Source organism: Bombus impatiens, unplaced genomic scaffold (assembly GCF_000188095.3).
Source record: "Bombus impatiens unplaced genomic scaffold, BIMP_2.2 scf_0276, whole genome shotgun sequence".
NCBI lineage: Eukaryota > Metazoa > Arthropoda > Insecta > Hymenoptera > Apidae > Bombus > Bombus impatiens.
The window spans coordinates 385172-411995 of NT_176695.1; the positions used below are offsets into that span (position 1 = coordinate 385172).

Below are 26824 nucleotides of genomic sequence, written 5' to 3' on the forward strand. Positions count from 1 at the left end.
TAATTAATATTAGGGTTCCATGAATATCTGTTTCATAGCAGATGAGCACATTTAATGAGATAGTATTTTAAAATACCTGCCAGGTATAAAAGGTGTTGATTAAGAGTGTCATCCGTAAACGGGGAAATCAAAACAATATAATTGGACGAACACTGATTGATGATGATTTTAGACACGTGGGTGGCTACAACAGTGGCTACAAATTTCAATGTTATACACGATTCATCATGTGGAATGATGTATCGTTTACGCACCGAGAATTTTCAAACAACTCCAAAATCCATTTTCATGGTTATAAACATTTAGCATTTTGTGGGAAAAGACGGGCAGTTTATGCGGTTTATTGGAAGGATATAATGTCATTATTGTCATTGAAAAGATACATATACGATCTTGTATATCAAAAAATTGGTCAATTGATGCATCAAAGGTTGAAGGTAGAGGTTGAAGATACCACCAGTAGGACATATTAAAAACAAATACTTTTAACTTTCCTTTCATACGAAACAAGATACAATATGAGTTACATCTATATATTAAAAATTAGTCACATGAGATATTTCATTCAAAGCGCCGAATAAACGAAACATAAATACAACTCGTCAATCGTAATCGTTCAATCATAATGTCTATCATGAAAGAAATCGAAGGAACGTTGCATTCTCGTTTTCTAAAATTCAGGAATAATTATTCAGCACCATGCACAAAAGCACTGATACTTGCTAATTAATATTTCAAACAAAACAACCGATATCTCGATACATCGTCGGGAACATTCGCACATAAAGAGCAAAGTCTGGTTTGGCAGACCGGTCGAGATATCCCAATCTGTTGCGAGACTACGTGACTCAACTTACATTAGTCTTATCGGGCACCACGTTATACCGGGGCGAGACTGAAGTTGCTAGACCTAAATCGTGTCGGTGAACAACTGTGCAGATCCAGGAGTTGACGCGCGCTCAACTTTGAAATCGGCTTGCATTAATATAACGGAGATAATACGGTGCCTGAACTCTGGTTTCCTGGGTTCACAGAAAATCGTGAGTTCACGCGTGAACGGAGTTATCGAATCCTTGGCGTGCATTCTGGAGAGATATGCATCCGTGAATACCACGATCATGGCGAACAGGAACGAAAATCTTTCCATTGTACGAAAATATTTCTAAAATAAAAGTGTTAAAATCATTCACTACCAATCGTGTAGCTCTTCTATATTTTCAAGTGCGAAATTTCTGCTTGCTCCGCAGGTCGATTCCATCGAATGCTCTGGTCCTCTATTAAACTATTAAACTGATGTTACTTGTTACCATTACATTGAAGCTGATGCTGTTACATGTTACTATTCTTTTGAAAGAGCTTCAATGGATATATTTGATCGGACACTACTACGTTTGTAAAATACGTACATACATATACGCTTGAAGACTAAGGAAAAAAGTGATAGGTGCTTTTTGTCGAATTTGCAATTTTTATGCTATTTATTGGCTGAAGAGAGTAGTTAACCCTGCAGTGATCTTTAAAATTTGATGCATCGATCTTGGCCTTGTTTTAATAAAAAAGAAATGCTTTTAACTTTTAGGTTTTCAATAATCATACCGTTAAACTCGCCCTCCATATCTATGACCTGTGGGTGTACGAAAATCTAAACTGGACCAAAACCGAGTGTACGTAACAATAGGTTGAAATAGAACAAAACCTGTACGGATCCAGACAAGACCGTACAGTTTTTGAAACAGAACGTTAATAGATCGAGACAAGACTGCCTACGGCTTCAAAAAATGGATAGAATGTGAGCTTGAATCTAGGTAAAGGTAAATAGAACAAGAAATATCTTTGCACGAAGTTGTATAACAGACACAAGGAGAAAAAGTATGTGTCTATAACATAAAACTGACATAAAATATTATGTTTAATGCATTTCCAGAAACATGTTAAATCATAGATGAAAATTGAAATAGAAACGAAAGAAAGAACAACAAAGAAAGAAATACAAACAAACTTATCATTCAACAGATGAATAAAAGTGCCATAAAATGACCAGTTCAACCCAATCACTGGTATGATTGACGAACCATAGACGCGATAAAAATTTTTTATCATTGGCTGCACGCATTCATCGACCAATTATGTGCACAGAAGTTATAAAAATTACAAAGGATCTAAGTGGAAATAGCCATTTAAATATTCAGTATCTCGCGAACACGACTAACTCCAACTGAAACTCGTCAGTTCTCAAACGAACGTTAATGCCTCGATCCGATTCCTCAATTCGACACATTTTCTTCCACCCAAGCATACGAAGCACTATGAGATTTACTCGTAAGGTGAAGAAAACGCGGCCCCAAGCTATTAATACATTCCTGTTATGGATAGGAAGATAACGAAGACAGAAACAGTGGAAAACTGCAATTTCCAAAAAACTATAACAATTATACAACGTTTCGTCCTTTCGTTCACGACGTGTGACTATAAATACACTCACACACCCATGACGATGAAAATCGATGACAGAAGTAAATTAATTCGCTCTAATTTGGTTTAATTCAAACCGGTTCGACAATGAGCCCGTATAACGATATAAATGTCGATTTACGAGATATTTAAACGGCTCCGAGATTCTTTAAATTCTACAAAATCACCGAATTTTCAGTGTAACCGATCCGTTAATTCGACGGTAGCTTTTCCTGATTGCAATTCGATTTGTTCGAATTCGACTCTTGTTATTTTCCAAATAAATACGAAACATTGATACAATAGTTCACGAAAGTATCCGTACACTTATAGAAACCTTTAATGAATAGATTATGTGTATTATACGAAACATTTTGAAATTTCGTTACCACTGTAACGAGGCACGAATGTCATAATGATATTGATCAAATTAGAAACCAATTTGAAAATGTATACATATAGAAGCTACGAGATATTTCTCGCAAACATATATTCAAGGGAAAAAATTAATATAAAATAGAAATATCCATCTTGAACATACATATAATAATGGTAAAAAATGGTTCCACAAATTTATAGTATATAGTATATAGTATATAGGATATAGTATATAGTATAGTATAGTATAGTATAGTAGTATGTAGTATATAGTAGAATATACTAATTTATAGTATAGTTCCACTAATATAATCATGATAAACGTGTCTTATCACAATGTTAACGACATTTCAAGATCTATAACATTTTATAATATATCCATAATCCGTTTAAACGAAAAACTTTGGATTTAAAATCGACATAAAAGTAAAAGAAGCAACATTAGAATAGGAACCAGATTAAATGGAATAAAAGGGACGTTCGTGAGGAAATGAAGAGCGAGTTCACGAAGCGGTAACACGTTGCAAGGACTTCACTCGCGCCAGTGTCAGGCAACGACAAACGAGTCGCGAAGCTCCTTTTGTTATAACACGAAGACCGATAACGCGAGAACTCGCGAACAGAGGTAAGTATTGTTAAGCAGGAAATTCGTCCTTCTTACCCCTTCGAGAGACGGTCAATATTTGCGAGTTAGTCTCTTGGTTCGTCCCAGGAATTTTCTTCCGTTCCCCTTTCTACCGAGCCGAATTATTATCGGGGAAAATGAAGGAAATGAGAGAATCCTTCGTGACAACGATGATACCTTGTTCAGTTTTTGCTGGCAAAAACCGGTCGCCTCTTCGCTGCTGCCTCTCACCCCTTTCCGTACGCCATTCGACTACGTAATGAAGTTTGAGGTTTAACTAACTAGCCGTAACTTGGACGCTGCCCACGTAATAAGGATATCACGGGGGAATAGCGGGGATAAGGAGACCCCATAAATGGACCGTGTACTTTGCTTCTGATAAGTTAAAGGAACCGTGTAAGGAAAATCGAATTAATAAAGATTGTTCAAACGAAGAAGGGAAAAGAGTTCAACCTGGATGAAAAGAGTGACGAGGACTATAATTTAATTACTTTACTTGTTCGAGAATTCTCTTACTCCCTTAGTCCTAATATTTAACAGCCAACTGCCACGTCTACAGGTTAGATCGTGAATAGAGAGGGGGAGAGGGAAAGCCGGTAAATTTGTTTTCCCTCGCGTTCGAAAGCAAGGGCTGGTCTTATTACGTTACCAGGCGGTAGATCATAATCTTTCTCGAGCTTTCTGACACTCGCCCGTTGACAGCTTTTCATTTTCCTCGCGTTCAGGGGGATCCATTTTCCATGTTATATTTACATTGAGGAAGAAACGTTTTATATGTATAATGTGTATATTATATATATATATATATATATATATATATATATTTCCGTTACATTTGGAATTCAAGGAAATTCTGCTACATACGGTCACAGAGAAAGTTAATTAGACCCACTCCACGGTTTGAACGACATTTAAACTTCGCGCTAATGCGGGCACCATGATCATAGCCAATGGAATAGCAGCGAATAAATCAGTGAAGCATTTACTTCGACGATTAAAACGTAGTAGGAGAACGCGTGAAACGAACCTGGCAATCTCTATTTTCTGTTACAAAACACCGGCTCCATTCGAATGGAGCTTTTTCTTCATTTGCTAAGACTGAAACATCGCGAGATCACTTCCACGATACACAAAACATTCTTCAAGATTATCTACTGGAGAAATGGCCAGGAATTTTTAATTTCTCACCGTCTACCATTAAATTTTGCGTCTGTCTCTCTAATCTACACCTCACTATGGTTTAGTCCCCTCTTGGTTTCAGGCAACCCTGTATTTTCTCGTACCTCTTTTCAATATACTACCTTGGTACATTGCTTTCAGTTTTCTCCTGCGTTTGTTTCGCTTGTGATGCAAACTAAGAGTGGATTAATGTTTATGTATAAAGTTTGACGTGTATTCGAATTAAAGAAGAGACACATTATATTTTAATTTTATTGAGCAGTTTTTAATGTTATGCTCAATCGGATTTGATAACACTTTCGGTCATATTTTTATTTTACGAAATAGCTGTTTCAAAGATAAGTACAACAAGTCATAAGATAAACTAGAAAATGTCGTTAAGAGTTTCCATAACCATGCTAAAGGAAGAATAGTCAACGGAAGAAAGCCAACAGCGTATCGTTAGAATATCATGACTTACGCGTCGCGATAAAAGCAACTCCGATCAACTAAAGTGTTCGGCGCACTGAATGTTTGAAAAGAAGCTCTTGAGCAACATTTTCCGGAGTCGCAATATTGTCTTTGTGAAAGCAGTTGACAATAAATATAATATTTGATAGCAGAATTATGGTCATTCCCATACAAAATGCATAAGAGCAGAGGAATCAAGAAGCAAACACACTCGATGATAGGACATCAATTCATCGGAAGTATTATAAGACCGAGATAGATGAAAAATAGAAATAAAAAGATGATAAAACTGGAATTGTATTTAAGACCTATGATAGAAAAATAATCATTTTTTTATCATTAAAGTTTTCCGCCTTCTTGACAAGTATACATATATTTCTATAGGTAGCAATTCTGAAAAAAGAAATTTATACTAACGTTATACCTATACATATAGTAATTGGATCACGTAGAAAAATGTTCAATGTGAAAAAACGTTCAAAATAATATGTAAAAATATACAAAATACTTCAAGTAAAATACTCGTTATAATGTTTAAAAGGTTTCTCTTTGCTAAAGGACCTTTAGTGATTTTTAAAAGTATAAATTTACATAAACATCCTCAATTAAATAATAAAATTTCAAATGTGAAATCTATGGCATCCAACAAATTGACCGAACTTTTGATGAAACTACTCTTCAATAAAAAGCACGATCAAGTACTATACGTCGATAGAAGTCAAGTAGAAATTCATCAATGGGAATAAAAACAATTTTCTAGAGATTATAAAAGAATATTTGGGCGACTGGTTATTTCATCTTGGCAGTTTAAGAAGTAAAGAAAGCAAAGCTTCTCAGACGATGGTTGCGCAGGTTCTCACAGTACTCTAGGGTGCATTGAGGAGTAAAGGCGGCTGATGACAGAAACTGCAAAATGAAGGTCTAAGTAGCGGAGAAGCTTGAGCCGCCACGTGTGTATTCCGAGAAGCATGTGGCCGGGCTCGACGAGTAATCCGGACTACCATTCGCAGCCACGAAAACTAAGTACGTGAAACGAATTATTATCAGACCGCAGAACGAGCTTCCAAGGCGTGCGCCATCTACGGAAAGCTTCGCTATCAGCTTTCATCCTTCCTTCCACGGACCGGTTTCTGTGAATTTACCTTAGCCTCACCGCATGCCGCCCTCTTTTTTTCAACTCGATTCTCCTCAAAAGCCCCGGAAATTCGTACTTCCTGGCACGGTTGCTTAAATTAGTATGTATGTGAGAATTTGACGATCGTTTCGAGCGGAAAACTACGGTATGCGGATGCAACTGCTTTCCAGACGGATTCGTTTCTCCACGCGGTGAGCATCCGTGTCTGACGTAGTACGCCTCCGTGACTTAATCTACTGCCAACTACCTTACCACGAACCCTTGCCTGGCTTTGTCCTCATCTATAGTAATGTTGTATATGATAGAGTATCTCATGAGAATAATGTAACAGTAGTTATATAATAATTGAAAAAAAATAAAAGACAGCCTACACGTTTTCTACGTCTATAAGTATCACTATTATTTATGTGATAAACTGCGAAAGGGCAATGTTTTTTTTTCGAAGAATCTATAATAGGTATTTATTAATTAGACTACGTTGTAGCTAAGGAAAGTGTATGTAAAATTATGAGGATGCTCAATGGGTAGTGACATGTAGAGCAGGTTTAATTGTTTAATGTATGATTGAGGAATGAGAAATTTGTTAGAAGAAACTAACTACAAAATGAGAAAGATGGGGATGCCTTCTCTTTGGAACGGCACGACATTCATCCGAAAATTTTAAGGAATAACGTATAATACATATGTACAAAAATAAAATTTGTTAACTAATAATTGAAAAAATATTCTTATATCTATTTATTTTATATCTCGAAATATATAAATTGCAAATATTGACTGACTAAGACGAGAGTAACGAAGATTATACAATAAAATTACTACAAAATTGTAAAATTGTCCGAAATTACGCATAACAGAGGATCCTCAACGTTGCTTTTAATTTGACAAAACTTCCATTAAACCAAAATTGTGGTGCGCATGAGCAATACTCGGCGGAAGTTAGCCTGGAATTCAAGTTGAAATACCAAGCAACGTCTGGCACACTCCCCTCGCGAGTATTTTCAGTCTTGTTTACGCCAACTTAACGAATCCTCGGAGACTGTTTACGAGAATCTCACGAGTATGCCCTTATCCTTACGCCAGTTCGATTAAACCGATCACATTCCACTGTAAAACGGTAGATCATGTTTACTTCGAACGACTTTAATTTGTAAAATTCAACGACCTACGAAAAGTAGAGAAAGAAAGGAGTGTAACTCCTCTTTTACCACGAACGTGTCGGATATTTAAGACTTTACCAAGTGCTTTATGCACAGCACGTCCTAGAATCCTGCTACAGACGAGAACGCACAGCTCAGTCGAAAATTCCTTTGCTTTATGACAAAATACTCGCTACGACTCTGCTACTGTCTCGTGCCCAGCATGTTATTTCGTGACCCCGACGATCCATCCCTGTCACCCTCGATCCGAATTGGCAGACTTTTTTCTACCCATTTGCACCCATCGGTCTAAGTATCCTTAGTGCATTTCATTGAAATTCAAACATTTCACGGGAAAAATTACAAATAAATGTTTCGTAACGTGATGAAATAATTTTGCATCGAGCCCAGAACGAAGTTACATTGCTAGTTATACCGTAGGAAATTTCCTCATGGTCGAAAGTAATTACAAATACCATGATATGAGGTGAAATATTTAGCAACTGCAGTATTTCAGACATATAAATTAGGTTTCATTCCTATAGCATAATGGCTGGGAATAATGTCGTATGAAATTGTGAAAGATACTTCGATGAAAACGATAATTCTTAGACATTATAATGAAATTCACGTTAAAATCATAAACTCTTATTCGTTTAATTTCATTCCCAATAATATTTTCGATAATTATTTACAAGTGTACCATCAACAGTGTACGATGCTTTTTTGAATATGTCATAACAACTTTCTCCCATACATATAACTGTCGGTCGGCCTTAGTTCCGAGATATTCGCAAAAACTTTCCGCAGTTTCAGCTCTACATACAGTAAATTCTGTCTATAATTCGTACCCCTAGCAGCGGTAGATAAACATCAAAATACAATACTTACCATATTTTCTTTTTTTTTTTCTTATTTAAGACTATTCAAAAATATGTCAACGATCAAATGATATAATCGTTAATAACTACTAATTTTCGTTAATTCGTTAATAATTCGTTAATAACTACCACAAATTTGAATTAACCTACATTCAAGCGTTCAAATTATATTCGATCAATCATAAAATGAATCGATCAACATAATAATCTCATAATACAATAAGACTCTAAATCGTGTAAAGCTCAGATTGGTTACGTATCCTATAGAAATGTAACACGTTTCTTTCCGCGTTATTCATCGTGAAAACGAACGCGAGCTGTTGTAAATACCGACTAAGAAGTTTGTCCGACCCGTTTTATAAGAACACGGGAAATGATAGCGCACACGCGCTCAAAATGTGCGGCTCGTTGGTAAGAAGTACGTGGCGATAAATCCTGAGCGTGACCTGGGCCACTGGCTTTCCCGCAGCGTTTTGGTTTGCTTGTGCTGCAGCTTGCTCGGCCACCGTTGAGAACCAAAATATTACCTTGTTCCATGCACCGAGGATAATCCGATCCGAATAATTTTGCGATGGATAAACTGTCCTCCAATGAGCGAACGATATGCCAACGATAATAGGTGTAGTCATAATCAAGTAATGTTGATGTTTCGAGTGTTCGTACTAATAAATGTGAGAAATGAGACGATGATTAGTTGAAACATTAGATAAGTTTGAAAAAAGACACTGTTGGGTCTCACAAAGTTTGTAGATATTATATAGAAAATAAAAAACGCTTTACTAAAAAATACTGATCGTAATAAATATACACTGCATAAATTAATGTTTAAGTCAGGATCATATTCCATGTCAAATTAATTTTTATATCCACTCCTTGTATTTATAGTTTTTTTTAATGATTATTATAAAGTCAATCTTCATTATAGTATTAGACGAAAAACACATCAGTTTGCGTTAAACCTATAGGATTTTTCACTCTTATTCACTTATCTGGTATAATGAAACTCAATTTATAATAGTGATCCTATAATTGTTTTAAATAGCCTATTTATTATAATAAATAGAAATAAATATAAATTTCAATATATTATTGTATATAAGAATTATTTTTCTTATATCACGCTATCTTGATTTGTTCGCTACTTGGCTTGAAATTTGCACCAACTACATAGATGCATATAATAGATGCATAGTATATAATGATGTTATGATTATTTTTGTAACTAATTAGAAAGGTTAGAGGGTCAATTCAATTTCAAAGGAGTTGTTGGACGTCACTTGGAATTTTCACAGGGAAACCTAATACAGACGAGTTTATCGAGCCTCTAGTAGGATTTGAACTGTTGTTTCCACCACTCGCGTTTTCACGGATTATGTTTTGGTTTCGACGAAAAGCACGTGAACGAACAGATTGAAATTTCAAGTGTGCAATTTTGCTAGTGCCGAGTGAGTGTTTAGATGCATTCAAAGGGCATTGTTTCAAGCGTCGTCAATAGAAACTTTCGTTTACTTTGAAAATGTGTCCTTTGTTGACTGATATCTTTATGTGACATATGAGAAACCAATGTTTTGCCTAAAATATTGCAGTAAATACAAGAAGAATGGCATCTGAATATTTTATATTTTTCTACCGGAAATATTTTAAAAAAACTTTAAGAAGCATTTTTATCTTCTTAGAAGCGCATGTTACTATAATGCAAGATATTGTTACCGAGAAGAAATCTTTATACAAGGGCTTTTAGAAGCTGCCAGTTATCTTAACAATACCAGTCGGCTTTAGAATTGAAGTAAAAGTTGAAGTTGGATGTTCAGTTATTTAAATCCCAACATACTAATAATAGTTATTTGTGTAAATATTTCGTCCTCTATTTCTTAATCATCTTATCTTTGCCTCTTTCAAAGTTCGATCTTTATATCAGGTTCTATATTTCGTTTAGATACATAGTACCAAATTACTATAGTCATATGAAAGTACTGCTAACCAATATGCAATTTATTCTAAATTTAATTAGTACAGATAGATGTATTATAATTTCAGTCCCTATGGTGCCATAGAATGAACTTGGTTTACAATATTCCTTATCGACAGTCGCCCCTCCCGACGATACCTCTGATCTGTATTGTACACAATACTCTCATTGGTTCTATTGTTTATCAACTTCCTTCCACTCTCCTTAACCTAATATTAACATCCATATAGGGTTACAGAGTGTAACGAGCAGTGACACAACGCAAACAGATGGGCCAGAAAACATAAAAAGTACATCAGGTACCCGTACGAACCCATACATATTAAAGTCTAAAAAAAATCACCAATAAATACCGCTAACTAGAACTGAAGTAAAGTACATCTAAAAAACTAGATCTGAAGCTACTTGACATAAATATAAATATAAATAAATAAATATATATAATACTAATGAGACAGGAATATACAGATAGCCGTTGAAATTTAATTAGTATGCAAGTACTATAATAAATACAATGGTATGCTAGCTTTTCAGACACTGTATATACATGTAAGATTAATCCAATGCAAAATTAGAAAATGATATAAACTTGCCACGCGCACTTTTAAGCAAAACTCCTCATCAAAAGTTCAAACTGTTTTACTCGCAATTCCAAAATTGTCGCAGATTATATCGCAGTGGAAAATACTCCTCTTGACATTTGTATATTCATCGAGCAAAAGGTAATGATACTACATAAATCAGTTACAGTTCGTAACAGTATCTCATCAGGCATCTGTTACTGACAATAATTTTCCAGCAAGTTAAATGTCAAAATTTGTAGCTTACATTCTCTTTCTCCTTTTGCTTCAATAAGAATGCATCCGTTATACGAATTAATATTAAGGTCCGGAAAGCAAGCCGAATCAAATCTCATGAAATCGCACGAAAGCGCAAATATTATAGTTTCTCTCATCGACAAATCTACGAATAGACAAACTAGCGAAATCACGTACAGGGATATAGCATTTATAAAACGTCACCTTTCCGTATCGCGTTAAACAATCATATCTGATTTGAACCACAGAGGATGTATATTGCATGCAAACGTGTTTAGAAATCGCGCGCGATCGCCAAACAAAGCACAATTAACTCGAAAATGAAAATTGAATCGTAACAAACCACGTGTTGAATCGCAAATGACGTGTAGAATCAACTTTGCAGAATTGCACGTAAAGTATACAAGGGAACAATGTTGTAAATGTAAACTGCTTCGTTACTGCATCGATCTACGAACATTTTTTTGGAGATTACACGTCAAGAAGACTCGACATCGTATTAGCATAAATTATAAAACTGGTAATTTGTCAAAGTGTTGTAAGTGTTGAATTCCAGGGTGTGGATCGAGAAATTGGATGGTTTTTGTTGTTATTTCTATACTCAGAAGTAAGATCAGAATAGTTATTATTTTATTAAATGGATAAATCTATCACACCGTTCTGAGCCAAAAAAACCTTTATTGCACGCGCTTACAAAAACTAGGAATAAAAACAAAAAAGCATCTTAAGCCTATCGATTAAATCTATCGATTCTAACTAGGATCATCCTCTAGTTCTGATTTCTTATAACTAACGCATCTGCATATGCATGGCGAGCACGAACTCACGTTGTCATTTTCAACAGTTTTAACACCAACATATACTAAATACATTTAAACTGTAATATAATACACGATTACTCTTCTTCCTATCCAGTTTACGTTTCGCAGGGAGTTTTTGAGAAAAGAAAGTTGACTTGTCGCGTTGACAGCTGGTTAATGAATGTGCAGAGGAGTTCTTGTGGAATTCCTTAGACTGGGAAAAAATAGGAAAGATTAAAGGGCTGATGTGCCGAGAATGCCTCTCGTCTTCGTTTCATCTAGAGATTGCAACAAGTATGTCCGGCTTGAGGCCACTCGTTCTTAAAAACAATAATTGTAAAAGTGACCCCGGCTAAGCAGCGACTGGACACGGTACAACGTACGGTTTCCAAACGCAGATACGGTTCCTAGAAAGGCCAGAATACAACGTAAGTAAAAAAGATCAATTTTCTTTTATTAATTCAAATATGTCTATTATCTTCCCCCAAGGATGATTGAAAGATACTTTTATTGCATTTTTAATTGACTGACTGTTCACGCTACCTAATATTCTCTAAACTGGATGACCAATTTTTCAATTAAAATCATAAAAAGTTGTGAATATATCTGAGCTAGTTCTGTTTGAACATCTATAATGTATATTTTTTAAATATACGGTAAAAAAATTGAATAAGGAGCAAAATATTGAAATGCACATGTTTTCCAGTTCATCAATATCATCGAGACGATCCAAGAAAACCCCAATGCAATGAAAGTCTACTCGAAAAATGGAAGGTAGTAAACTGAGAAAAAAGTGGATGGTAGATGGAAAAACACATCGTCTGTAAAAATCTCACATACAACGTAGCAACAGCCGTCGTTATGAGAAATTCCATAGGAGTGGTTTTTAGGGGTGCGCGAGATGCTTATGAAATTCCGTCGAAAAGGGAATGGGCACAGCGGCATTATAAATTCGCAACGAAACATAAGCCCAGTGTCCATAATCCACTGTCTATTGGTCACGTAAAATGTTAGCAAATATTAGACAATTTTTACTAAATTATAAATAACATATGTTTATAAATTTTCTACGATCGTGAGAATTTACGAACATTTGGATTTATCAGTATCAGTACAGTATTTTAAAACACTCAATACAAAATCGCAAGAATATCACATTATTCGACTGCAACAAGCTTTATCATCTTAGGAAAAATTATAGTAAACGTTTTATAGTACAATACACTGAATTAAATTACATTCAACTATTGATTAACCATTGCGTGTTGTGTCAGTCGCGGATTGTTAATGAAACAATAATCGACGCGCTGTTCGTATTAGTGATTGGTACACAATAAAATTACAGAGTCGGGTAATTAATGTTTGATAATAGCCGAGGCCACTCGGTAAAATTATATTCTCGCGAGTTTTACGCGGTCGGGTTACAATGCATAATCTATCGGCTACGAAGTCATGCATAATTCACGTCGTTACGAATTATTGCCTGTACTATTATACGAATGCCGAATGCTCGACATCGCGATCCTCCTATGTCTCGTTCGTTTCTCTATTGTTTGTCTGCCATCTTCTCTGTCATCTCTCCAAACAATATGTGTAACAACTTGCAAACGCGTTAAAGTATCCATATACAGTATATACAGAAAGTTCTTGGATATTTACTATAGAAAACTTGTATGAACATATGAGCCTCTTAGAAACCAAATTTTAAAACCAACTTTTAATTTTTTAATCTCATTGCATACAACAAATGCCCTACCTATATAAATGGATTCATTGCAAGAAAATTACATAAATTTAATGTAAATTTAAAAACATTTTAATATTTGTAATATTATCACTTTTCTGTATTTTTCAATTTATGGAGTTGATCGATAGGGCTTCTAAATGGCTCATATCGCATGTGTTCTATAAAAACATTTTGAAATTTCATATACATTGTAATGGGACACGACTGAAATTTCAAAATGTTTTATATAATAAACGTAATATATACATGAATGTTTTTTATGAAAAACATATATATGTTTGTTAAAATATGTTAAAAACTCTAGATGACTTTTCAAGCTTAATGTTTTAGGCAATCTTGGCTTTAGGCTAAGTACCATCCCCCGTCCCTTACTGTTCGCTTACCAAAAAGCATCGTTGCCTTCCTCCACCACTCGGCCCACTCCGTGGGCAGATCCTTTAAGCTTTAAACAATATGTCTACTCTCTGGCAACGCAACGTTGGTTGGCTCGTTATTTGCAAATTACTTCACGCATCCGTCAAACAGTAATATCGACACCTCATAGCTCAATGCCTTGGAATCGCTGCACGCTCGCTATGGACTTTCCAAACATTCGCTCAAGCACCCTGACGAGATCCTTCTTGAGTCCTTGGCTCATTGTCAGTTATGGTAAGAATAAAAAGCGGAGGACCACTTGCCATTATACTGTTTCCAGAATGCGTTGCCGCTAACAGGTAAGTATCCAAATATTTTTATCAAGTACTATAAGTATATACATACCACATACTGTAGCAAATCTCACAAAAATTTTTTGGAAGCTGAATTTCACGTAGAATTGTTTTAATGGTAGTTATATTAGAACGTAAATATTGTAATTGTTAGAAACAAGATCGTAGATTCATTTCATGTTACGGGCGTGACTTCTTTAGTTTCGTATTTGATTTCATATTCGTATGCAACCTCGTTCTGGAATTTTTATGCAGCGCGTTCATACTCGGAGAAATTGTAAACTCTAGCCAGAACATGAAAATATTGAAAATTTATTTTCTCAAAAAAATTTGTTCTATTTTGACCAGTGTTTACAGAATTCTACATTAGTATCTAATATTGAACGTATAAATAGATTTCACACCGAAAGAAGGAATTAAACGATTCCTATATCGAAAAGAACACGGTTCAAGCGTAACCAGCAGAAAAATCCAGGTCATTTCGTAAATCTATCGTGAGCACAACGCAAACGATTTCGTGGTACGTTCGACGGAATACGTGGTCGTCGATCAATTTAAAGTACGCCGTCTCCAAAGGCATTATTCTCGACAAAGAGCCGGCAGAAACTTGCGAGTTTGGTTACCCTTAATTACACCCAGGTCTGGACGGAAAAGTTGAAGTCTCAGCGTTCCCTCCAATCCCTAAGTAAAAGAAAGAGAATGATGTGGGAGACGAGGGGGGGAAAAATCGACAGGAAAAGAAGGAAAAAGGAAGGAAGGGGAACGGGAGATGATCGAAACGCGAGACATTATCGGCGTGTCAAGAGTTTTCAATAGTTAACGAGCTTTTGATCTGATTATCGACGAAACTTTCGAAGAAGTGTGACAGCCTGTGCTCTCGAGCAGTAGCCCGCGAGAAGAGTATAACGGACTAATTTCGTCATTTTAATCTGACTCGATGGAACTTAAATAATTTATAATAGCTAAATTGGTCTAGATGTTCACCGACTCTATAGAAACTATAAAATATCTTATCGGATAGATGGTAAAGGGAGAAAAACTGAAAATTGTCAAAGTACAAAACGATCGAGTTTGTCCAGCGAACCTCTCGATTTCTTCACGATATCTTATTTGACGCCGCTTGACTTCACCGACTATGCCGCGAGTGTATTTCCTTCGAGACCCTTTCTCTTTTCTTCTCCTTTCTCGATGTAGATAGCTTTCAGTCAGAATTATTTATTTTTCCATAGAGGACGTTGAGGATAACACAGCATACGATACAAACGACCAAGTGACTCGTAGAGCTGAATCTCTTCGAGGAGATCCTAGCTCGGCTCTCGAGTCATTTCGATCATTGAGAAACAATAGAGAAAATCAACATTTCTCATCTATGGAATGAGAAAAATATCAAAACAATAACGGAAGCGATCCGGGATCGCGGTATACATTTATCACAGTTACTTGGTCGCGAAGCAAGTAAAAACGGCCTTGCTCGTTTCTCAATGGCTCGTGGTTATACAACAAGAAAAACGAAGAGATATTTCCTTTCGTAATATGTGTATCTATGTTCGATGTGTGTTCAAAATCAGCAAACTTATAGAGGACGCCCTAAATATGGTATACAATACCGTACGTGCTTCGGTGAATTTAAGATCAACTACGGAACAAATCCTCTCGCCCCGTATAAAATGTTCCCAATAACTATCGAGCGATTACTCCACTCAAAACGGTACGGAATTTTACGCTTATTATCATTCGTAACGATCATCGAAGGGATCAAGGATTAACTATTTGCGAAACAAAGAGGATCGATGATCGATTTTACTTCCTACAATAAAAGAATAGTAGATGGAAGTAAGGGGAAGTTTTGAATAGAAGAAAAATACGTATTGCATGTTTCTTGAATAAGATACGGTTGATTTTCATTCATTCATTTTCACATATCTTTATATTCACGGTTACTATCATTTTGATTTTATGATTTGAAGGAAGTAGCTGCAAGTGAAACTTTTGTCGCTTGAAGGAAAGAAAGGAAGAAAATATAAAAAAAATTCCTGATGAGGAGAACTTGTTACCATATAATAAAATGTTGACGCCATTTTTATGTTTTACTTATATTAAGATGGTATATGCTATCGCATGTTAATGTCTGAACATACTGGTGAATTTTAACATAAATTTGTCGAATTTCATGGAAATAACATAATTATATTTCCAAAAAGAGCGTTTATTCAGATTATCCAAGTGTTTTCTAAGGATGCGTGACAAGAGTTGGCGTTTCCTAAATTTTTTGTTATATTTTAAGAGAAGGAATGCAATGATGTTTCTCTGTGAATCCTACCGAAATGAGTAAGGCTACGTGTTATCAAGGATTTAGTAAGCAAAAATTATCACATCCTCACCAATATCGTGAATCATAATAATCCAGAGTCAGTAATTAACCGACTTTCACCCTCTCTGAAAAGTTTCTATTTGAAGAAAACAGTGTCATCCAACAAATTAATGGCAACTCCTATCTATATTTTCTATGTTTTTATGGAATTAACCGATTATAAATTTAAATTGTCTAATAAGAGAAACGATGCAACGATGTAACAATAGAAATAATATTGATAACCTTACTATTATTTTAGAACAATCTCCTTTATCTAACTTTATATTTAAAATGAAATAACTTGAAAGTAAAGAATTTTTCAATTTTTTAATTAATTCTACAATTACTAGCACAACTGTCATTATTACATAATTAGCTTTTAAAATTGAACTTTATCATGCTAATATTACAACCAATATAAACAACAAAGTCATTGCAAATCTTTTACCTATAATTTATGGTATACTTTAGTATTTGGTATAGTTTAACACTTTGACTGTCATGCCGTAATCACATGTTTCGCTCAGGACGCCACTGGAGTATTTTTATTATTCAAAGCATATAATGGCAAAATAATAATAAATTGATGATGTAAGACAACGTTCTTCTCCAATGGACCGTATCTTATTGGTGGACACGGGTGACTACCGTGGTGCCTTGGTAACAGTTGATAGCGAGATATTATAACAACGCTTCGTTTATTTCAACAAACCATTCGCATTCGTTATTTCGTCATAAGCAAAACGTCCAGAATATATTGTTGAAACGTGTAGAAGATATTAGTAAATAGTATTTGCTCATTCTATATATAATAGTAAGGTATGTGCACACTTTTAACTGTGCGACACGAAATGCAGAAGAAAAAAGGGCAAGCGTAAGTGACCACCTATTGTCCAGATTGTATTGATGAGCCACATTTATGTTTAAAGCGTTTTAACATAGTGCATCGTTAGATGCAAGATTTGTTCTCATTTTTTTTATTGATTCTTTCTAATAAAAATTCATTGATTTTTTCTAATAAAAATGTTTAATTGTTCAATGGGGTACTTCTTATTTCAAAGTATCTTCTATTTATCGCTTATATTCAAAATGCCCTAACTGTCAATTTTCATACAATTTTTACAATTGTAAGACGTTCAAGCTCCGGTGCTTCAATGACCACCCTGGCGTCACAGGAGAAACCGTGGGCGATCATATATGACCAACGTGGCAGTCAAAGTGTTAATACTATATTAGAGAATTTTTAACCCCTTGACCTATAACCACGAGCAAGACTCGTGGTAAAGAATTTGTGCCATAAGCGAAAACCACGAGTCACACTCGTGGTAAAGAATTTGTGCCATAAGCGAAAACCACGAGTCAGACTCATGGTAAAGAATTTGTGCCATAAACGGAACCCACGAGTGTGACTCGTGGTAATTTACAAATTGCTAGTGATTCATTATCCACTTTGAAATAATAAATTGTTTTTGTCAACTGATCAATTGATCATGATTACGTCCTAGACGTCTTAAAAACACTATTTATCCTCAAACGTTGTTTATTATTCCACAATTCCTTTCGTAGCCCCTAAATATACATGTCATAAGAAGTATACATTTTGCTCCAGTTCGGGCACACGGCTGAACAGATGAATGGCACGGCGCGCGACCGAACTTCTTGCTTACTATGACTCGCGCGATCGGTAGATAGCGTGTAGGCTAAGGGGTTAAGAAAGGAACACGATCTGTCATTATCTGTAACATTGATTTATGCCACGTGTTATTTTTAATTACGAATAAAAATTATTATTATTATCATTATCATCATTATTATCGTTGAAATCTGAATCTTTAGCTTTGACTGACAACATAGTATGCTTGAATCTATAGCAAACGTTATCTAGCTCATTGCTCTGCGATTTAATGTCTATTGGTGAAACGATATAGGCACCTTAAACGAACACGTACGGTACGTTAATCAGCATCCGCTGGAACGTGTCTTTACACCAAGTTCACGTATCTGTCGATCCGCCACGGTAAACTCATAACGCTATAATCGACGTTATTGCAATCTGTAACTATAGAATTGCATCGACGAATCTACATAATCGACTATGCTCAAACATGAAACACACAAATTTTGTCTCACTAATCTGATTTCAAAAACCTATCAATTTTTATCATAAATCTTTTAAAACAATGTTGCTCTTAGACATCCTATTCCACAAATTCTAAGAAATTTTCATAATATGTATTAGGTTTATGGAAAAGTATAATATTGATTTTCGACCAAGTTCTAATAACTAGATATTGTTGATTTATAAGAATACTGAAGCGGATTACAATAAACAAGCAAAAAAAAAATTAAAGACGTTGCTTGGGCGATTTGTTCTTCTTCATCATTATGAAATCATTGAAATGGAGAACTAAAATTGTAACTGTAACTAAAACTGTCTTCTTTCTATAAAAAGAGACATGTGTTTATAGAAAAACTCCCAAAATCTTCTATCGATAAAACCTTTAACTTCAACTATTTATTTATCATCACGATTATATATTCAAAATACCTTAGAACAATGCGATCGCAGAATTTGCCCGTCGTCGGTAGCAACCTTTAAATCGAACCGCAAAACATCAACAGGCTGTTTGGGAGTGACACTGGCAACCACACATAGAGAGAGGGACAACTCTCTGTGGTTCACCTCTCCCTCCACGACTGCATGTGGTCGGGTCCCAGAACATTGACACAAACAGTACGCTGAAAAGTATTTACATTGAGCCAAGTGATCTTTCTCGAAGTTTTTCGAGCCGGACATTGTTTCGTTTCATGGAAAAACGTGGCTTTTAGTCTGACTTAACTTTATCAGAAACGGCGTCACGCTTCGATGTATGTATTCACATTTGATTCGTTAATTAAGGCTTTCAGCAAGCCATGTACTCGGATTGAGGGCGAAAAGAGTGGAAAACACGTGCTCGTTATTCGAGGATGATTAAAGGAAATGCGCAGCTACAAATCTCCAAAGCTGAACATTGATGAAGGAAACAAGATAAAGAAAACATAATGAAAACAAATAAAACTAATGTTTTTATATCCTAGATGCGACAAATTGCGTCTACGCGTACATTTCTCAGAGCTACAAGAATATATCGGGATTTTGCGCAAGAAATAACATCGGCGAAGTAACCACCACGATACTTGACGACTCTGTTCTTCGCGCGGCTCACATAAAACCACGCAAAATCTCGTCGCTTCGTAAAGGCAAGGAAAGTTTCTTACGATACGCTGATACCGTTTCTGATAACGTGTCTACCGATAACAATTTCAATTTTCAAAGCTCTCCACCCCTCTTGCAGCCTCACAGCCTGGTTCGATATCGACCCAAACCGGATGTGCGAGTTGACCCGGATTGAAAAGTTCCTCGAAACGGTCTTAAAACACAAAGAAATGAAAACGACTGTATCGCCGATTTGTGGATCTGACTTTCCATTAGCGAAATAGCCTTTCGCCTTCGGTTGGTCTCCACTTTCAGATACGCTGCGCTCCTCTTGTCTCTGTGTACTTGTCCTTTCTCCTTTTTTTCTTCTTTTCTTTAGATTCCTTTCTCTTTTGGATCGTCTCTTTCTCCTTCGTTTTTCTTTCTCTGCCTTCTTTTATCGGTCGTTTCCTCAAAAATTAAGTATCGCGTAACGTAGTAACGAAAACATCGTAGCCGCATTTAAGGAAGAAATACGCGGATAATGGGACGCTATTATATTTGGCAAGTAATAATGGAACTAGCAGTTTTATAAGAGTAGCCGTTACGGAATGGAAAGGAGTCTCTTACGTCGATCGCTATATTCGAGGCTCGTTGGAGAACGGAGTCCCGAGGAAGCTTTTCTCCGAGTCAATTATTTCGTAATGAAGAAATAACGGCATAAATCACGTTACAAGATCGCTACACCCCCGACCAGAATTTTAACCTAAATTGCAAACTGAAGATGAAGATGTTTTGAAGGAAAATATACTATATCCTAATGCAACAGTTTATTCAATTATAAGTATATGTATATGATGGTAACGTATTTTCGTATGCAGAATCTTGGCTTTGGTGGTTTGATTTTCAAATTGAAGATCAGAGAAACAGCATAAATGTTGACTTTTTTTATTTTAATGTCACTTTACGAATAAAAAGGATTATTTTAATATAAAATAGCGAAAATTAAAAAGAACCTCAGCTGCAAAAATATATGTATGTATGTAGTTAACAAAGTTTTGTAGAAGCTAAAGATACAGTTTATGACAAACAATAATTTGTATGTTATAAAGAGCGGAAGGTTATTTTATAGTAATTTTAATGTTATGAAGAGGGGAAAATATAACTTATCGTGTTACTTTCTTGCAGTCTTCAATTATAACAGCTTAGATCGCGTTTACATTAGTGAAGTTTGGATTCATATATACAAGTTATTTAATTTAAAATTAAAATCGTGTGAATTTAATCATTTTATAGGCAGTACACATTATTTTTAAATGCGAATGTAAAAACACGAATATGAAAATACATTTTCGTTTCTGGAGCATACTGTTGTATTTAAACCTTTTACACTTTTTACTCGTATATGATAATTTAATAAAGTAGATATACGTAGATATGGAAACTTGAAGATTCATAACAAGATCTATTAAGTAAATACAGATGTTATAACTCGTTTCTAGAAAAATATAGATTTATACACATATACCAATCATACAACTTTTGTTGTTGTTTAACTTGTGTAAATTGAAATATTTTTCCAAAATTTCATAATTTTTTAAGCTTACATATACCCCTGTGATTATACTAGACCATCTATCCATAGCAATTGCTATTTTCTAAGTTTTGAATTGAATTAGATTAAATTAAATTAAACATAGAAAATTAAAAAATTCTAGTCATAAAAGTTTAAGATACTTACTAGATAACCTTATTAATAAATCGAGCTCTATAAATTACTGTTTCCTCTTCTTCCGTTCTTTCATTACATTGATATAAAGTTAATGTGAAACGTAATGCAGCCATAAAATACTAATCTCTAAAATATTTCAAAATACCTCTGCACTTTAATCGTAATTGTAATATGTAATAACATTCCCTAAGATATAATGGAAGAGGTAATTTATCAAAAGAAACTATGTAACTGATATCGTATACTATCCACGAACGGAGTTTCGCTCATAATTTTTCCAAACATCATTTATCCTGCCGACCGTATAATGTAAGTTCAAATTGGACTTACCTAAATCTGTCTAAAAAATGCCTGACACTGATAGGCAAACCTCTGCATTTCGCAGTGGCAGATCGACAAAATCCGTAAAAGGAGCCGAAGATCGTGGTCCGTGTCTCTGTGAGCTAGTAGAAGAAGAAAAATGTCCCATCCACGTCGATAGATAACGTACAAAATCTATCGGTCCATACACTAGAAAAATTCCTTTACTCTCCACTCACGACTCAAAGTTTCGTTTCTGAAGACAATGGAGACTAATCTGATATATCGATCGCTCACATATTGATCACTCTAATCAATACATCGATATACACGATTAATGACGAACGTCTAGATTATAGGTTATGTCATAACTGTTCACCGCAGCAAACTAATCAAATTTCACGTTTCACACAGTGTCGCTCGAGATACTTGTCACGAGAAGTATAAACAACCTTCTTTGAAATGAAGAAACGTCTATAACTGGAAAACTGCTTTTCGATGAAACAGTCTTAAAAACACGAGTTACCGGACCGATTGTTACACCACTTTTCTTTCCAACTTCTCGCGCAGCTGGACCATCGATAAAACAACAAACAAAGTTCCGTTAATTTATCGACAACATCGCGTGTACCGGAGTTTAGGCCAGCTGGTACGAAATTTTTATCGGCAAACAGTCGATGTCGATAGGCACACGGTGTAGCTCACTCTTTAAACTTAAACGACCTCGTTAATCGGCGATTCTCGCAACGAAGACGAGAAGAACACCCGCTCCAAAACCGTGCGCGCCGAGGATCGGGCGGTGACTGAAACCACCATCCCGTCTCGCTCACTATAACCCCCTCTCTTTCGCTCTTCCAACTTACCCCTCCTATGTGTTCAAGTTCGTTCCCTCTCTTTTCCATCGACAATGAACAAAATCTTCTTTTTCTAGTCGCCTCTTCGTCTCCCTGGCACTCGCGGCATCTCTCTTGCACCATGCTATCGTCTCTCTTCGATTTTGTTCATCTTTTTCTCACCAATTACGGTACTAGTGCTTCTATCTCTCTCGTATCTGATTTCTCTTATCATTTTCCTATCCTTCTCACCCTTATGCTTCTTGCAGTTCACCCATCTCTTTCCCACGCGCTAACTTGTTCTGTCCTCTTCTGTATCTATCTCCGTTACAAGCATCCACCGTATAATCCATCCTATTCCATCGCGTAACCTCGCTTCTCGTTCGAGGATACATATACCATACAACAATGCATCCTCGTCGCTCTCGCGCGTTGCTCCCTATATCATACACGCGTGTGTATACCTTCTGTTTCTGTCCCTCCGTGTGCACGCGCAAGCATCCAACGGGCCAGCAGAGAGTGCCACGCCTACCCTTTCTGTATGTGTACCACTGATGCGAGAGAGGCGCCTAACCTCGGACTTCCTGGAGACGCTCGAACTTGAGGTTTTTTTCCAACAACGTGGCCTGCATTCAAATTCGCCTACATGGCTATCGCGCCATGGTTAAGGGATTCCACGAACCTCCTGTATCACTGAACCACATCTTCCAGAACATCGGCACAGATTCGATACCGATGCGCTCCTTTAACGGTTTCAATGATAATTACCGACTTAAAATGCTTTTTAGCGCGATAAGGTAAACTGCACAGCGTCGAGTGTAGTGACTACACAAGTTAAGTGGCCGCTAAAGTTTGGTAATTACACGAAGTTAAAACTTGGTAATTATTCTGTTCTTTTATAGTAATTGCGATAGTAGTTACCTTACGAGTGAATGTGTGGAATGTGTGAGCATAAATATGATGAATACATATTGCCGTGATTGCTAAAAAGATTGTGTTGACCCGATTATGATATTGCGTTGAATTACCGTAAAAAACAATGATAGATCGACATCAAAAGTTTCGCTAACTTTTACACTCTTCTTTTAAGTCGCTGTAATATATTATCTAAAATTATAATTTTGTAAACAGCGAGTGTTATTTAATTCGGAGCACAACTTACCACTACAGTTGATCCCGCGCTTTGAAATAGAAGTGGTGCAAAACGCATGCGAAATTAAAATCAATTGCGCGTCAAGTTTGATCGATCAATTCCTGCGCAGTGAAATAAAGACATATGGCGCTTGTTCTTTTTAAGTATAGGTTTTTATCTTATGATACATAATAATATTAAAAATGTTGTTCTCTCGAATCAAGCATGCTCTTTAAATCTGATAATTAAATTTTATAAAGCAACTGCATAACTGCAATGACAAATCCAACAGTCGACCATTTATTATAACTTGCGCATCTTTTTTCTATCGTAGTTTTACCTTTAAAATGAATATGTAAGGTATCATCTTTGGTAAAAAATGAAGAATCCACGCATCATAGGCAGCTCTTTCTTTAATCCGTTCGCTCGTTTCTTGATGTACATATACACGCGACTATATAACGCGTATAATGTAACAAAAAATAAACATGTCAGTTTATACTTCTCATAACTACAAGCATGTAAATATTTAACTTTACCTTTTGATATGCTCTTTCGATCGTGGATAGACACCGATGTTTCTAGGATGAAATGCTATTGTGTTTATCTGTAATATCAGCAATGAAAATTCAAAATGGTAGTTTGATAAGACTAATTGTACGATACGAGATCATATAAATAAAATTCTCGGTAAGACTTCTTAAAAGCAGTAAAAATGTACCTCGTGATAACAATAGAATCGACATTAATCATCCGAAGTTGAATTTTTTACCGTTAAATATAATTTCGTATTCACTACGTATTCCCTATATTTAAGTATTCTTCTGTGCAATTTTCTTCCTTTTACTTCACGATTCTAAACATTATTATTTACCTTCGTCGGAAGAAAAAGGTAATCATCTTGCTCGTTTTCACGCTTCGTTCACCTCTTACTTCGAGCTTGTTACCCGCTTTTTAACGAAAATTGCATCGCTTTAATATTCCTAGACAAAAGCCAAGCAGTTGGCATTCGCCGATTGCTGAGACGTGTTGTTCTGAGACGTCACAAAGTTTAGTTGTGCTTTTACCGAAGGAGACTTATAAAAAGGAATCGTTCGAACAATTTGTTCGGAAACGACCGCGCGGCTTTGAATACTCGATATCATGTAATCGTTATGCCACCATTTTCATACGTACCACTTTGCATGGTATTATTGAAAGGGAGAGAAAAACACCTTTGAAAAGTATCGCGGAGACATTTAGGCAGCACACCAGGGACGTACGTACGTTATTTCAGTCAATATCTTTGCAGTAGAGTAAACCAATATTTTCTGGCAGTAGTGTAAACCCGTGCATGATCAGACGTATTCGAGTTGTCTGTGCATAGTTACCAGCTAACAAGATAACAGGGGTTAGGTAAAATTTGTTTATTTAATTAGTCTATTTAATCGTGTAAAATTTAAGGGGGAAAGAGGAAAAATTGGTTGCTTGTTAATTCTCAAAGAATTCCGACGTCTCGGGAGAGTACGGCCTTCCTTTGCTTCTTTCCTCTAGAACAGTTTGAAAGTTTGATCTAGTTTCTTTTCCCTTCAGTGGCAAATTTAATTCTATGTTACGCGTCTTCTAAGTTGAACAGTTTTACACCGCACACGCTCAGTATTCATAGAAGTTTCGGAAGCAGAATTAGTCTTCTGACAAGGGCAAGCTCGCTTGCACGTCCCGCCTCACAGCTGTCGTGTCATGCAAGAATTAGTATCACCGACGAAACACGCCACATTTCTGTTTCCGCTGTTTCACACCGGCGAACAAACCGCGCCCTTTGAGGGGCATTATGCATACATAAGGCATCCATGTGATCCCTAAGACGCCATCGTGGATTCTACATACAACTCGTATCAACGCACGATAAGGATCTTTCCGATATCCTGTCATTATTCCTGACATTATTATACTTACATTATTGTATTCGTTAATCTGCGTGTGCACGTTTCAAGTGTGATCTGCGTATTACACGTTTGTGTTTTCGCGCTATAACACAAGCAAACTCGAATTACATTTACAAGACATTGATTCGGTTGTTTATCATTAGTTTGAATTAAACTAATAACATGAGAAAAGTTGAATATTATCTAATTTGCACAATTTCCCGGAAAACAAATACCCGTTGAAATCGCCATCGAACCGTATCATCCACGAACTAACTGGAAGTGGATCTCCTGTGGCAACTATGCAAAGCATTTCCAATTTCCACGTATGGCTCCACGTGTAGCTATCGATGCGGTAGACTTCCTTTATTCTCTGCCTTTCACCTTCCCACTCTGAACAAGTTTTCCGCATCGGTACACTGTATATGCGCTTCCATGTTCGCTTTATTATCGCGATGGAAGGAGAAACGAGCGTTCTGCCTTGTAAAAGATCTACGAAACTTAACTACATATCACTGAATGCTTTCTTGATGAGGTTTCTTCTTAACATCAATTATAAATAATGTAAATCAAACTTACCTTTATCTTCGAATTTTTTTACTTCAATCTCGCTCCTGCTTCAATAAACAAAAAGAATTATAATTAGACTGCTGATATTTATATAAATTCATATTTCTATGAATATAATCTAATAGAAAATTGCTTTACCTACTAACAATAATTATTGTAACGAATATTATTTTTTGTATATTTTATATATTTTCATATATTACGTGTTAGCGGCAACGCATTTTCATGGTGATATAATGGCAGATAGCTCATAGCTATTTAGTCTTACTATAATTTATGACTGAACCGAGCGCTCAATAAGGATCTCGCCAAGATGCTTGAGTGAATGTTTGGAAAGTCGATAGCCGGCAAATCGAGGTCACTGAACTACGAGGTGTCGATGATAAAACTGTTTGGAGGATGCGTAAGATAGTTTACAAATGGCAATCGAATCAACGCTGCGTTACCAAAAAATAGAGATATTGTTGAAAAAGGATTTTGCCACGGAGTGGGGAAGGCAGCTCCTTCTTAGTAAACGAATTCCGAGAGAGAACACGGTACTTACCC

At 35.9% G+C, this 26824-nt stretch overlaps 1 protein-coding gene across 1 annotated transcript in view; it reads right to left on the reverse strand.

Moving 5' to 3' along the window:
• The window catches only part of LOC100748844, a 403660-nt gene extending 381031 nt beyond the window's left edge, over window positions 1-22629 (reverse strand). The window contains exon 1 of the mRNA XM_024367091.2: window positions 21870-22629. The gene's annotated coding sequence lies outside the window, so the exon portion shown is untranslated. The remainder of the gene's footprint in view (window positions 1-21869) is intronic.
• Between the last annotated feature and the right edge of the window lie 4195 nt (window positions 22630-26824).